Below are 14,117 nucleotides of genomic sequence, written 5' to 3'. Positions count from 1 at the left end.
TGCGTCTCCATCCTGCGACGACGCGCATTACTTTTCTCAGTCAAAAGCGTTACCGTGGCGACGATAGACGCCAAAAAGCGTGCCCACCCTTCATCTGATTGGTTCATGTTTGATAGTTACTACTTTCTGCCATAACTTTTGAATGGTTTGATACAGAGAGTCGTGGGTGGTTTCATCCACTAAATGTCCAGGCCTGAAGAATCTACATGAAAGTCATACAAGCTTCCACTGCAGCCTGAACGTGCACATGGGTGGAGGACCGTTCATCACTGCTTGCAGCTTTAATTATATTTTTTGTTTTTTCTCTCAATAAAGTGTCAACCTTTCTATAATTTTCAAATATTCCAAATGAATCCAGTTTTTTATAATCAGGTTACAATCAAATTAATTTTAATTCAATCTCATTTATAACACAGCCAGACAGTTTTCAGTCACTGAACTGAATTGAAAAATGTGTCGCCAAATGTTTACAAACTCTTGCACAATTTAGAATAAATAAATGTGAATAAAAAAATAAAGTAATAAAAAGTTTCCTTTTTGAATTGGAGTTTCTGCTGTGAAGAGTTTTGTCGTGGTGAGGCTTGGGGGATAAATGTGACAAGACTACAGTCTGGCCGTCTCGCCCAACCTCCAGTTGATGTTCCTGTGGCTCCACATGGACAACGCCCCCCTCTTCCTCCTCATCCCCCTCTTTTCTGGAATGGCCGGGGGTTCGGATGGTTCTCCTCGGTCGGGCAGAGAGCAACGTGGAACTTTCATCAACGCCAATGTTTCCTCATCTAAATACAGAAAGGTCCAGTCACATGTAGAACATGAAATCTGAGGCAAGGCAAGTTTATCTGTACAGCACAATTCAACACAAGGTAATTCAAAGTGCTTTACATTGACATTAAAAGCGGCAAGACACAATTAAACAGTAAATAACAAATAAAATGATAAGAAAAGAGGTAAAATAATAAAAAGCACAAGTTGTTAAAAAGTAAGGGCAGTAGATCCAGCAGGTTCATCTCATTCTTACAATGGCAAGAATTAAGTTTATATACGGTCAAAACGTACAAAGACCGGGTCAAATACAGTATTACAAAAGTAATCTGTAACAATTCATACAGTGAATTAAACCAATTTGACAATTCTATGCCACAATGTCTGTTTCCAGGTCTTATTTCACACAACTGAGGAGAATGACGTTTCTATACGGTAAAACGTACGAAGACCAGGTCAAATACAGTATTAGAAAGTAATCTGTGCCGATTCGTGCGGGGAATCAAACCAATTTGACAATTCTACGTCACAATGCCTGTATTCAGGGCTTATCGATAACTTCGCGCGGTTTATTTATTTATTTATTTTATGTTTATTTGATATGGACATAGCAATTACATTGGACAAACCAGATGCATTGTTTAAAGGAGCTTGAGGCTCCTTTTAAGAAATGAGACTCTCTAGCGCCACCCTTCACCACGATGGCCGTTGGGGGTACTGCAGCCAACAGTGAAGCCGGCACGGGAGAACGGGGAGAACGCACATGCAGCGTCATGTGACGTCACATCCGCAAAACAGCGCGGGAAAATTGGGACCGAATTGCAGCACATTTTGCAGCACACAGCCTGTTCAAGGCAAAGGAGAGATACACTAGAGGAATCATTCTTTTTGGTTTGGAACGCTTCATCTAACATTATTACTAGAAAACTTAAAACATATACGCATTTTTTTCATAAATCCTGCCTCATGCTCCTTTAAGTGTTTTAGCACAAGTGCTAATTCGCAACACTTGTCCATAGGAAGCTTTTGAAAAGAATAGAAAGCAATAAAATATTAAGATAACAAGAATGGGAAAAAAAATAAAATAATAAAATAAATAAATGAAAATGGAAAAAAACAAAAAAACAATTGGAAAGGAAATCAAAGAAATACAAACAATTTTCAATGAGAAACAGCAGCAGCAAAGCAAGCAGTCAACCAGTTAAGAACTATCCATGTGTACTGCTGATTAGATTTGAACCACTGTTTGAGTCCTTTGTTAAAAGCTTTTATATTGGTCTCTAATTTTAACTGAATGGGTAGAGAGTTCCAAAGTGTTGCCCTTTACAGAGAGAGCAGACTGGCAGAGAGAAGTGTTGCATTGTGGGATGAGACTTTTCAGACTTTTCAAAAATCACAAGTATTTAATTTAAGAGTATGCTTAAATAACAAATAAAATGAAATAAAATGATAAGAAAAGAGGTATAAGCATAGCAGATAAAAAGCACGAGTTGTTAAAGAATAAGGGCAGTAGAATACAGCAGGTAAGTACCGTATTTTCTGGACTATAAGCCGCACCTGCATATAAGCCGCATCCGCTCTAGTTAAAAAAAAAGATATGCAAGCCTCAGATATTTATGTTGTTTTTTAAGATTAGATATTTACTACATGTACAGAGGGATTCTGAACTGTAAATGATGTACATGTTTGTACCTAAATAGATCTTTCCTAACAGTGTCTTTTAACACGGCAGCAACTTTGCTGATTAAAACGGGACAGAACCAAGAGAAAATAACCGGTATTTATTTATCTATTTATCTGTTTGAAATCTGCTTCTACTTCTATCTGCTAAAGAAGAAGTAGTGTATTCTTCTTTGCATTTATTTCGTCTTAGTTTTGATTCTAATTCCGGTTAGAGCGCCCCGAGCGGTGGAAGAAAAATCCACAGAATAGAACCTTTGTATAAGCTGCATGGTTGAAAACCTATGAAAAAAGTAGCGGCTTATAGTCCAGAAAATACAGTATTTACTTTAAGAGTATCGTACCTCAGTATCTGAGGTACGATACAACGGCCCTTACCTAAGACGCCAGAGTCCTTGAGGCCGGCGAACCGTTGCATCTCCCTGACGGCGTTGGTGACGGCGGTCCAGGCCTGCAGCTGACCGGTGGACGGGTCTGGGGGGGGCAGGTAGCCGTACTTCGTCAACCAGTCCTACAAAACAAACACAGGCACTCTTTTCTTTCCCTGTGACTGGTGTAAAGTTGTTTCCACGACTGGGGCTCTGAGAACTGATGTTGATTATGCAGCTTGAAGAGCTCCTGCTGGACATTTATTATTTGACATGACATTAGGGGAGTCTTGATTTGGATTGAAAACCAAGATTTTTTATCAAATTGTCAGTGAATTATTGTTTTCCACTGATGCCTCACTTGTCCTGTTCATACGTAACAAGCCGCTGATCAAGACGTATGGAGCTGGAACAGTCTCAAAAGTGACAAATGCACACGCCAATCTACAAATGCACAGGACAAGAGTCACAAATGCACGTTTATCTTTATTCCACCAGCTGGTTTATTAAACTACTACCAAATATTTAATCAGTTTTCTTAGCGAACGGACACGAACGCAGCAAGTATGTCCGCCCCTTTAATCTGATTGGTTTACGAGTTAATCGTCCCCCACGTGGGGTGCGCTCTTATGATTGGCTGAAAAAAAGGAGGAGGAATATCTGATTGGTTGCAGATCCTTCCGAGTTTAAAAAAACGCATTTGTGGATCGAGTCACGTCAGGGGAGTCTCAAAAGTCACACTTTTGTGAATTGTCCTGTGCATTTGTGAATCTTGTCCTGTGCATTTGCGGATCGGCGTGTGCATTTGTGAATTATGAGACTGTTCTAGCCTACGGTGGCCGAGACCCGCCATTGCTGCAAATAAAAGAAACCCTGCAAATAAAAAGAAACGCTGCTGCAAATAAAATAAACGCTTTGCAAATAAAATAAATACTGCAAATTAAAACAAACGCCGCTGCAAATAAAAGAAACGCTGCAAATAAAAGAAACGCCACTGCAAATAAAAAAAAAATGACGCAAATAAAAAAGCCACAACGGAATTACTGAATTACTATTTTTGCTGATGCACCGGTGTTTTTTATGTGAGAGGAGAAGAAGAAGACGAACCTTTTCACTTATTTTCTCGTTCGTTGTTCTTCTTATTCCTCGCTCTTCTTATTTCTTCCTTTTCTCTTACGTCCTCTTCATCTTCTTCTTCTCCTCTCATGTAAAAAACACCGGTGCATCAGCAAAAATAGTCCCCGGTAATTCACTTCCATTGTTGCTTTTTTATTTGCCTCGTTTTTATTTTATTTGCAGCGGCGTTTCTTTATATTCAGCGTTTCTTTTATTTGCAGCGGCGTTTGTTTCTGTTTGCAGCGTTACTTTCAGCAATGACAGGTCTCTGCCTCCGTACTACTAACTTTTTTCTCGAAGTGCACAATAAAAACAAATCTTCCCCTCTCAAATATTTTTTCTCCTGTATGGCCCTAATACTCTTCCATAAGAGGAGTCCTGATTTGGCTTTGAAAACCAAGGATTTTTATTAAATTGTCAGTGAATGATTGTTTTCCACTGATGCTTCACTTGTCCTGTCCATACGTAACAAGCCGCTGATCAAGACGAGACACCAAATTCAAAATGCTGTACACATCAACTCTTTACTGACCCAAGTTTCTCCCAATAACTACGGATGTGGAGTATCTTACCACCAGGTGTGTGGCTTCATCTTCCGTGGGGGTCACTGGTTCAGAGGAGGGTGTCGGGGTCACAGACGCCGCCTGCATCAGTCCATGGTTCAGCCACAGGAAAGTTATCCACATCTTCATCTTTGTTGCATGTTTGTGTAACTCTTTAGTTCATGGAAACCACATCCGGAGCGTCTCTCGGCGTTCCTTCCCTGGTGTGGGGCACAGCAATCTGTCAGTGGCAAACAGGACCATCTTAAAGGGGAACCTATTATGGAAAACAGGTTTTTTCTTGCTTTAACATACGGTATATAAAGTGGTCTCCCCTCAGCCTGCCAACTCAGAGAAGGAGGAAAGAAACCAAATTCTGCAGTGTCTGTACAGCCGCCCGGATGATCCATTTTATTTACCGTATTTTCTGGACTATAAGCAGCACCTGTATATAAGCCGCATCCGCTCTATTTAAAAAAAAAAGATATTTAGCCGCAGATATTAATGTTGTTAGATTAGATATTTACTACATGTACAGAAGGATTTTGAACTGTAAATGATGTACATGTTTGTACCTAAATAGATCTTTCCTAACAGTGTCTTTTAACACGGCAGTAACTTTGCTGATTAAAACGGGACAGAACCAAGAGAAAATAACCGGTATTTATTTATCTATCTATCTGTTTGAAATCTGCTTCTACTTCTATCTGCTAAAGCAGAAGTAGCGTGTTCTTCTTTGCATTTATTTTGTCTTAGTTTTTATTCTAATTCCGGTTAGCACTCCCCCTAGCGGTGGAAGAAAAATCCACAGAATAGCCGCACATTTGTATAAGCTGCACGGTTCAAAACCTAGGAAAAAAGTAGCGGCTTATAGTCCAGAAAATATGGTAGCCATAAACTTGCAAAAGCTTGTTTTTAAGACATTCAAGGTCTGTTTAAAATGGGTATTAGATGCCATAATAGGTCCCCTTTAATGTTTATAAGAAATGAAATGAATCTTTTTCAGAGCTTTTAGATGCAGCTACATTTTAACTAGAAATAAGACAAATATTCTTGTTAAGATTGTGAGTTTTTGCAGTGATCCATGTTACTTATCCTGTGAAGGACAGAGTCATATTGATAAGTTCAGAAAAGTGTTTTTTATTGTTGTGTTTTGATGTATTTGATGTAAGCCCAGTGGATATTTAAAGCTTACAGAAGGCTGCATTTAACTGCTGCTATGTCATTCCTGCAGTATTTCTGCAGGTGTTTTGGTCACTGCTATTATTTGTTATATATTATAGTATTGGGCATTCACCTGTGTTTTATGACTCCTTCACGTGGTAACGCAGGCTAAACTGTATGAAATACGCTGGAAATGAAGCTGTGCTGCCTGCGTTGTGCAGAGACTGGTCGGGACAGGTAGATGGAGACATTTCCAACTCCAGCCCCAAGATGGAATGCAAACAAGTGGGTTCTGGAAAGTGCTTGCTTGTTTAAGTGGCCTAATAAAAGTCTCCCAGGACTTTCATGATATTTGATGTCTGGAAAGTTGTCTGTAGTCGTTAAGGGAGGATGGATGAGATTTTCTTTCAATATCTTTCAATAATATTGATCAAAGTCAGCAACTGCCCCTACTGCCACACAGAGAAGCAACAGGTCAAAGGTCAGAGAGCTGCACAGTTGCAGCAGAGTTGTTTCCATCATCCTACTGTCAGCCTGGCAGGTTTTTACCATCTATGGTTTTTAATCTGAAATGGAGCAAATTCAGCTACAAGAGCAGCCTGGGGTTGATTTACACTTAATATTTAAAGTGATGTAGTACTAAGTGATACTGAGTGTCATCTACAGTGTAGGCTACTAAAAGAAACAAAATAATTAAATGGATCATTTATAAAACATTTACTGTAAACACGTTGTCTACTTTATTTCTGGTTTTAAATAAACTGCAACAACAATGTGCAACAACAATTAAGTTCAACAAAGTACTACAAAAAGTAGAACTATAATTAAAATCACTCAATTTAGATACACAGAACCTCGTCAATATGTTCTCCATAGAAGAATAAATTCAAATGTACAAAAACAGACATCATTGAATAGAATAAACAAATAAAATCAAACTAATAGAGTTGAGAGGCAGCAGTTAATATGCCAGCAGTATCTACTCTAGGGCCGGCTCTGTCGTGGGCTGCTCTCTGGACACGGTGCAGGTGGTGGGAGAGAGGAGGATGATGGCTAAGCTGTCATCCATGATGGAGAAGGACTCCCACCCCATGAAGGACCTTCAGAGCGCTGGAGAGCTCCTTCAGCGACAGGCTCCTTCACCCTAGGTGTGTGAAGGAGCTACAGAAGGTCCTTCCTCCCTGCAGCTGTGAGACTACACAACCAGCACCAGCACAGTAGACCACATACAACCTGACAATAAATGTACATAAGGGAAATAATGTGCAATATCTGTCACTCACTGCAACGTGCAATTATGTAAATATTCATCTGTAAATAATCATCTGTTATCTTTTTATATACTAGTATTTCTTATTATTTATCTTTCTTCTTATTATTATTATTATTATTATTATTATTATTATTATTATTTTATACCAGTTTACTGTTTATAGTGTTTATAGTGTGTTATTATTATTACTGTGTTATTACTTTTCTATTGATGCCTCTTGTTTTTGCACTATCCCCTTTGCTGCTGTAAACTGCAAATTTCCCCTCTGTGGGACTATTAAAGGATTATCTTATCTTATCTTATCTTATCTTAGTCTGTTAACATAATATTTTTATGTAACAATATTAATTATTGTGTTTTTGTACAATAACATACCTTTGATAATGTATGAATCATCACTCACACATAAAATGTTATTTTTGTAACTCTTGGGCTCCCCCTAGTGGTCACGGGGCCCTAAGCAGCTGCTTAGTTCCTTATGCCTTGGGCGGATCTGGAGGCAGTTTTACACTCTTTCAACTTTGGGATTAATGTTTCATAACAGTAATTAAACAAAAATAAATAACTAATAAAAGGAAAAAAATATATATATATGTATAACTGTATATATATATATATATATATATAAATGTATAACTATATATATATATATATATATATATATATATATATATATATATATATATATATATATATATATATATATATATATATATATATATATATATATATATATATATATATACATATATATATATATATATATATATATATATATATATATATATATATATATATATATATATATATATATATATATGTATATATCTAACGGAATACAGTATTTCTTCTGGAGTACTATATGATACAAGTTCATTGATCCACTGTTTGGGTGCTGGGGGGTTTTCTGATTTCCAGTTTTTTTAAATAATTTTTTTTGCTGCAGTGCCTGCAAGCAGAATGACGTACTTTTTATCATGAGTCATATTTAGTGAACTGATAACTCCCAGTATCCAGACTTTAGGAATAAATCCCACATGTGATGTTTTCTGGTGGAGCTGTTGAAATGCAGCTGAGAGAAGCCCGGCAGACTTCCTCAGAGAACCGTGGTGCCGTGAAAGATGGAACCACCTGAGCTGATTTATGAGCAGCGGAGGAGAAGAATAATTCCCAGGTGTGAGGAACTTTATCACAGGCCACTGGACCTAAGAGCATACCATTATTTACGGATTCGGAGGATTTTGTGTGTATGTGCACGACACACTCCTACGGTAGCTTTGTTTGTCAACCTACTGTTTACTCTACACCGTATCTGGTGTCAGAGATCTGTACGCCTGCATGGCTCTCACCTCATCCTCCAGAAAGTCCTTCAGTCCATTCCTGTCCAAACGCTTTACGCCAGCGTTACGCAAGGGGAATTATGTAAACAGATAGATATGAGTTCACAGGAGCGTAAATCAGGAACATGCTAAAGGTGGGCATTTTTAATGCTCCGTTATCCTTTCAGAGGAAAGCAAACTAACAGGAATAATCTTAAAATAACTAAAAGGTGGAGTTCACCTCTGACAGGAGACCAGTCCATCACAGGCTAGGATATACATATATATATAAAAAGTTCTCCCACTTAAAAAGATGAGAGAGGCCTGTAATTTTCATCACAGGTAAATCTCAACTATGAGGGACAAAATGAAAAAAAAAAAAAAGAAAATCACATTGTCTGATTTGTAAAGAATGTATTTGCAAATTATAGTGGAAAATGAGTATTTGGTCAATAACAAAAGTTCATCTCAATACTTTCTTACATACCTTTTGTTGGCAATGACAGAGGTCAAATGTTTTCTGTAAGTCTTCTCAAGGTTTTCTACACTGTTGCTGGTATTTTGGTCCGTTCCTCCATGATCTCTAGAGCAGAGATGTTTTGGGGCTGTCGCTGGGCAACACGGACTTTCAACTCCCTCCAAAGATTTTCTATGGGGTTGAGATCAGGGGCCTCATTTATCAACCGTGCGTACGCACAGATGTGTGCCTAAGAACATTCCCACGCAAAGTGTGGGAATGTTCAACTTGTATCAACTTGTATCAACTTGTGCGTAGGAACGTGTGTAAATTTAAGCACAACTCTGACCATGCATACACACAAAATCTAGTGGTAGAACAGTGAAACTACAAATAGAATCCATTATAAGAGTCACAATGTTCAGCGATCTCAGACTTCACACACGTTCCCCGTTTCCTCTAATTTATAAAAATTCTCAATTAGTAATTTAGCAGACATTTTGAATAATTGGTGTGAAAAGCTATAAAAGACAGCTGTGGCAGGACGACCTGAAAAGAAAATACAAGTACCGGCTTATCTTGCAGTGTTGGAGGATTTGGAGAACCGTGTTTTCAAAGAGCTGATCTGTTCAGTGAGAGACAGAGTGGCTTCTCAGCAGGAACCGCTTCCCCAAAAACATTCTGATGGATCTATGCCGTGATTTACAACCTATGTTGGAGCGAGAGACCAAACACACCAAATCCATCCCAGTCACATCCAGCTCCGTCCACCCTGGGATTTTTGGCCACCGGAACATTTCAGAGAGAGATTGGAGACATATGCGGCATTTTGCAGCCGACTCTATAGCCTGAACTATGGTCCGCGTTAAATCGACGCAGCGCCTACGCCGTGAGGTACGCGGCGATGCGTGCCGTACGGTGCCGTACGGCGTATACAGTATATACAATATATATATATATATGTGTGTGTATATATATATATATATATATATATATATATATATATATATATATATATATATATATGTGTGTGTGTATACATCCTTCTTCTCTGACCTTTTGTCAACGACCACTTAATCAACTAGAGGATACTTTTCCAGGGCCTTTTGTCTTCAGAAGACGTCTGAACAGATGTATGGACAGATGTATGACTGAACAATGGCGGAGCCTTGCCTCGCTATTTTACCTCAGAATTAACCAGAGCACTTCAATATGTGCAATGTTTCACTTGCTGGAATGAGCCGCAGTCATCAGGGGAAGAAGCTGACAGGAAACATTCAAAGTCTATTCCCACAGGAGAACGATCCGGCAGACGCAATCAGGAAATGGAAGGACATAACCATAAAGTAGGGGGCGGGGCTTCTGCAGGCATGTCAGTCAGAGGATGCTCCAGTTAATTAAGTTAGAGGGTAAAACATCTCACTCACAGCACAGGAACAAAACCAGGACAAGTGCAGGGTCAGCGTAACCACACCGGAGCAGAGAGGAAGAGAGAGGAGCCAAATCATCGTCCCACAAACGCTTCCCCCGATCAGTTCAGGTTCTGTGTAATACACACATTTCATGGTACATGTCCATAAGTTTCACTCTTCAAAGCTGAACTCACTCATTCACCTCGTTTCCATTCAGTTTTTATGACACAAATTCACAACTAAAGTCCCCTCAGGACACTTGGCAGAGAAAGTTCAGAAAACAAAGGTCCAAATAAAGACCATCCAGGTCAGTCCACTCACGTTGGAATGACATCCAAACCTTGGCGACCCTGGTATAATTCAGGTTTACCGTTATTATTGGACTACTCGGAGTGTTGGGCTGTGCTGTTCTAAGTGTGACATGGCTCATGGGTTTGCAGGACACAACTCATCTACACAGCATCAACTCCAGGTCACATGACTCTGGTCTAAACGTGTTTCTGAACTGAAGCATGTGAGAGCTTGTCTTTGCTTTTCACCTGCTCACACCTTTGGACATGTGTACATGTTTGGACATGTGTACATGTTTGGACATGTGTACATGTTGGGCTATCTTCACATTAAAGCTTGATTTAACCCTTGTACTGTCTTTGTGTCAAAATGACCTAATTCTCCTTCCTTCTTCCCTTCCTCTTGTTTCCCTTCCTTCCTTCCTTCCTTCCTTCCTTCCTTCCTTCCTTCCTTCCTTCCTTCCTTCCTTCCTTCCTTCCTTCCTTCCTTCCTTCCTTCCTTCCTTCCTTCCTTGTTTTGTCCCTTCTTTCCTCCTTTCCTTATTTTCTCCCTTCCTTCCATCTTTCCTTCTTTCCTCCCTTCCTTATTTTCTCCCTTCCTCCCTTCCATCCTTCCTTCCTTCCTTCCTTCCTTCCTTCCTTCCTTCCTTCCTTCCTTCCTTCCTTCCTTCCTTCCTTCCTTCCTTCCTTCCTTCCTTCCTTGTTTTCTCCCTTCTTTCCTCCCTTATTTTCTCCCTTCCTTCCTTCCTTCCTTCCTTCCTTGTTTTCTCCCTTCTTTCTTCCTTTCCTTATTTTCTCCCTTCCATCCTTCTTTCCTTCCTTCCTTCCTTCCTTCCTTCCTTCCTTCCTTCCTTCCTTCCTTCCTTCCTTCCTTCCTTCCTTCCTTCCTTCCATCCTTCTTTTCTCCCTTCTTTCTTTCCTTCTTTTCATTCTTCCTCCCTTCCTCCCTTCTTCTCTTCCTCCTTCCTTGACCCGAAGACAGCACCAGGGTTAAGGTTGTGTGTTAAACCAACGCAGAGCCTACGCCGTCACCGTGACGCCGTCACCGTGACGCCGTCACGGTGACGCCGTCACCGTGATGCCGTCGTGAACCCTTCGGACTTCTCCGTCACTCCATTTCTCCGCGGTGCAGTACCCCCCCAGAGCACTAATTGATACTTTGTTTAACTTCCGGTTTCTCCGGTCACAGTGAATCAAAGAGACAACTATTATGAAAAAAACAAAACGAAATAAAAATCACACACACACATGAAGAAAAGAGCGCTGAACTTTCACGACTGCTTCACGAACTGGAAATGTGTTGCTACCAAGCAAACCAATCACAGCCCTCTCGGTCTGCGTTGGGTCTGCGTCGCCTCCACGCGTAGTTACATTTTCTGGGAGGTGCAGGTCAGGCTACGGCGTAGGCTATGGAGAGACTCCCGCCTAGCCGCGTAGCCGCGTAGCCTACGGCGTAGGTTTAACGCAGAACCATCATTCAGCCTTACTAGTCCATTAAGCTTGAGGGGCCAGAGTGGCTCCGGACCAGCACTCGGGTCTCCGGAGCTGACAGAGAGTCAGATCTGATCAGGAGAGTGGTTGGTGTCTCTGATCACGCTGAGATCCTAAACTTTGACTCTTTACATTTGTAGTGCCTATTTGTCCTCCAGGTGAAATATTAAAAACTCAAAAATATCAAACTATAATTAAAGCGATGAACGGGCCCTCGCACTCATGGCCACCGACCCCCCCCCCCCGGGTTCCCCCCACATTCCTAGGTCAATAATACTATAAAAAAGTGCCTTTGCTGTTCAAATAAAACTCAACTTATCATCATAAGCATATCTGAAATGACACCATCCACCACTCTCTATGTCAAACCATTCAAAAGAACTATCAAATATCAAGTCAAACGGCCACTGAGACACCTAGGGAGTGAATTTAAGATAAACAGAGTCCATTGTCCAGGCAAAAAATAACGTTTCTTGAGGTTATTCCATTGGCAAAAAAAAAAAAGAGCAATGGCCCTTTGCCTCCTCTCTTGCCCTGGTAAAAAATCACCTGCCCTCCCAGGTGACCCCCTCACCTGTGTCTGCCAACCCCTATCTGTAAACTCACCTGGTGCTCTAGCTACCCAGTACCTTCAAAATAAAAGCATGCTTAAGTACCAAAATAAACCTAATCAATACTAAATATCATAAACAAACTAAAGGTGTGTTCCCAAAACTAAACCACAAAAACTAACTGATTAAATAATGCAAAAGTGACAAATAGCTCCAACAACCTTTTTAAACCCAATTTCGGAGCCTGTGATCAAAAGTGTGGGTCATATCTGGGCTGATGAAACAGATTTTAAATCCTTCAAAGACCCGGTGAGCTCACGCCTCCTGCTCCTGAAGGTCTGGGATAAATCCCAGCGTCGGCTCTATAATGTTACACCTTTATTTTGCAGACAGATGCTTATGATTATACTATAATTATGATTATAGCGCCTGGTCCTCTGCACCCCTGACTGTAGATAACAGCCCATAATCTGATGCAAACATCCCACAACACTGAGTACATGAAAAGCAGTGACAAGCTGCAAAAAGCACAAAACATGAAGCGTTTCCATGCTTACCTTCCTCCTCCTCTTCACGTGTGACCCCGTCTCACGCTCCCTTTATCTGCTACAACAAGAACAGATGGGTCTTTCTCTTATAGATTCTTCCCTCAAAGCCCGGTTCTTAACCCCCACCCCCGTCACTACCCCACCCACCGGCACACCAGCGTGCTCCTTCCTGCACGTATTTGGTGCTGTTTTATTTCTCAAGCTCCAAATTCATAATATAATATACGTACAAATGCTTTGAAAATAAAACCCTTGTATTAAATTTGAAACAATTAGTGGTAGCAGAGTACTCTCTGAAACTGCAAAACTGCATTTGATCCTAGGAGGATTAGTGTGTGTGTGTGTGTGTGTGTGTGTGTGTGTGTGTGTGTGTGTGTGTGTGTGTGTGTGTGTGTGTGTGTGTGTGTGTGTGTGTGTGTGTGTGTGTGTGTGTGTGTGTGTGTGTGTGTGTGTGCAACATCTGCATGTGCATGTGTATCTTCTCTGGTGTGTGTGTGTGTGTGTGTGTGTGTGTGTGTGTGTGTGTGTGTGTGTGTGTGTGTGTGTGTGTGTGTGTGTGCAACATCTGCATGTGCATGTGTATCTTCTCTGATGACACCAGCAGCATTTTACACACAATCCTCTTAATGTGCGGATTAAAACGAAACAAGACGAGCGGATCCGTGACTCCATCCCTTTCTTTGTGTTCCGGCGCTGAGCCAACTGTTCCAGGGTCACACGCTCTGATCTGCTCCTTCAAGTACAACTGAAAACCACCGACTTCACTCCATGAACAGTCTGAAGGAAATCTCATATTAAGCATGTACAAAACAAAGTTTCAAAGAACATTGCAGTACTTAACAGAGCAAAACAGGTTTTGGATCACAGGGCCCTTCATATTCTTTACTGTTACACTAGTTCTTCCATATTTCACTTACTGTGCAGAAATTTGGGGCAATAACTCTAAAATTAGGTTACATTCATTACTCAAACTTCAAAAGAGAGCAATACGATACATTCATAAGGCTGCTTTTAGTTTAGTTTAGTTTTATTTAGCACATACAATAAAAATAACATCAACAAATAAGTGCAGTTAAAAGAAACTGTGCAGGGAGGAGCGAGCGAGCCAGTAGGCTTATGAGGAGCCCCCACCTAATAACATTTA

At 40.4% G+C, this 14,117-nt stretch overlaps 1 pseudogene; it reads right to left on the bottom strand.

Annotated features, from left to right (window-relative positions):
• LOC133447706 (matrix metalloproteinase-17-like) overlaps positions 1-13,010 on the bottom strand; it is a 29,877-nt pseudogene extending 16,867 nt beyond the window's left edge.
• Between the last annotated feature and the right edge of the window lie 1,107 nt (positions 13,011-14,117).

Source organism: Cololabis saira, chromosome 7 (genome assembly GCF_033807715.1).
Source record: "Cololabis saira isolate AMF1-May2022 chromosome 7, fColSai1.1, whole genome shotgun sequence".
Classification (NCBI taxonomy): Eukaryota; Metazoa; Chordata; class Actinopteri; order Beloniformes; family Belonidae; genus Cololabis; species Cololabis saira.
The sequence above is the reverse complement of the archived record's forward strand: the minus strand, read 5'-3'. Positions and strand labels throughout refer to the sequence as shown.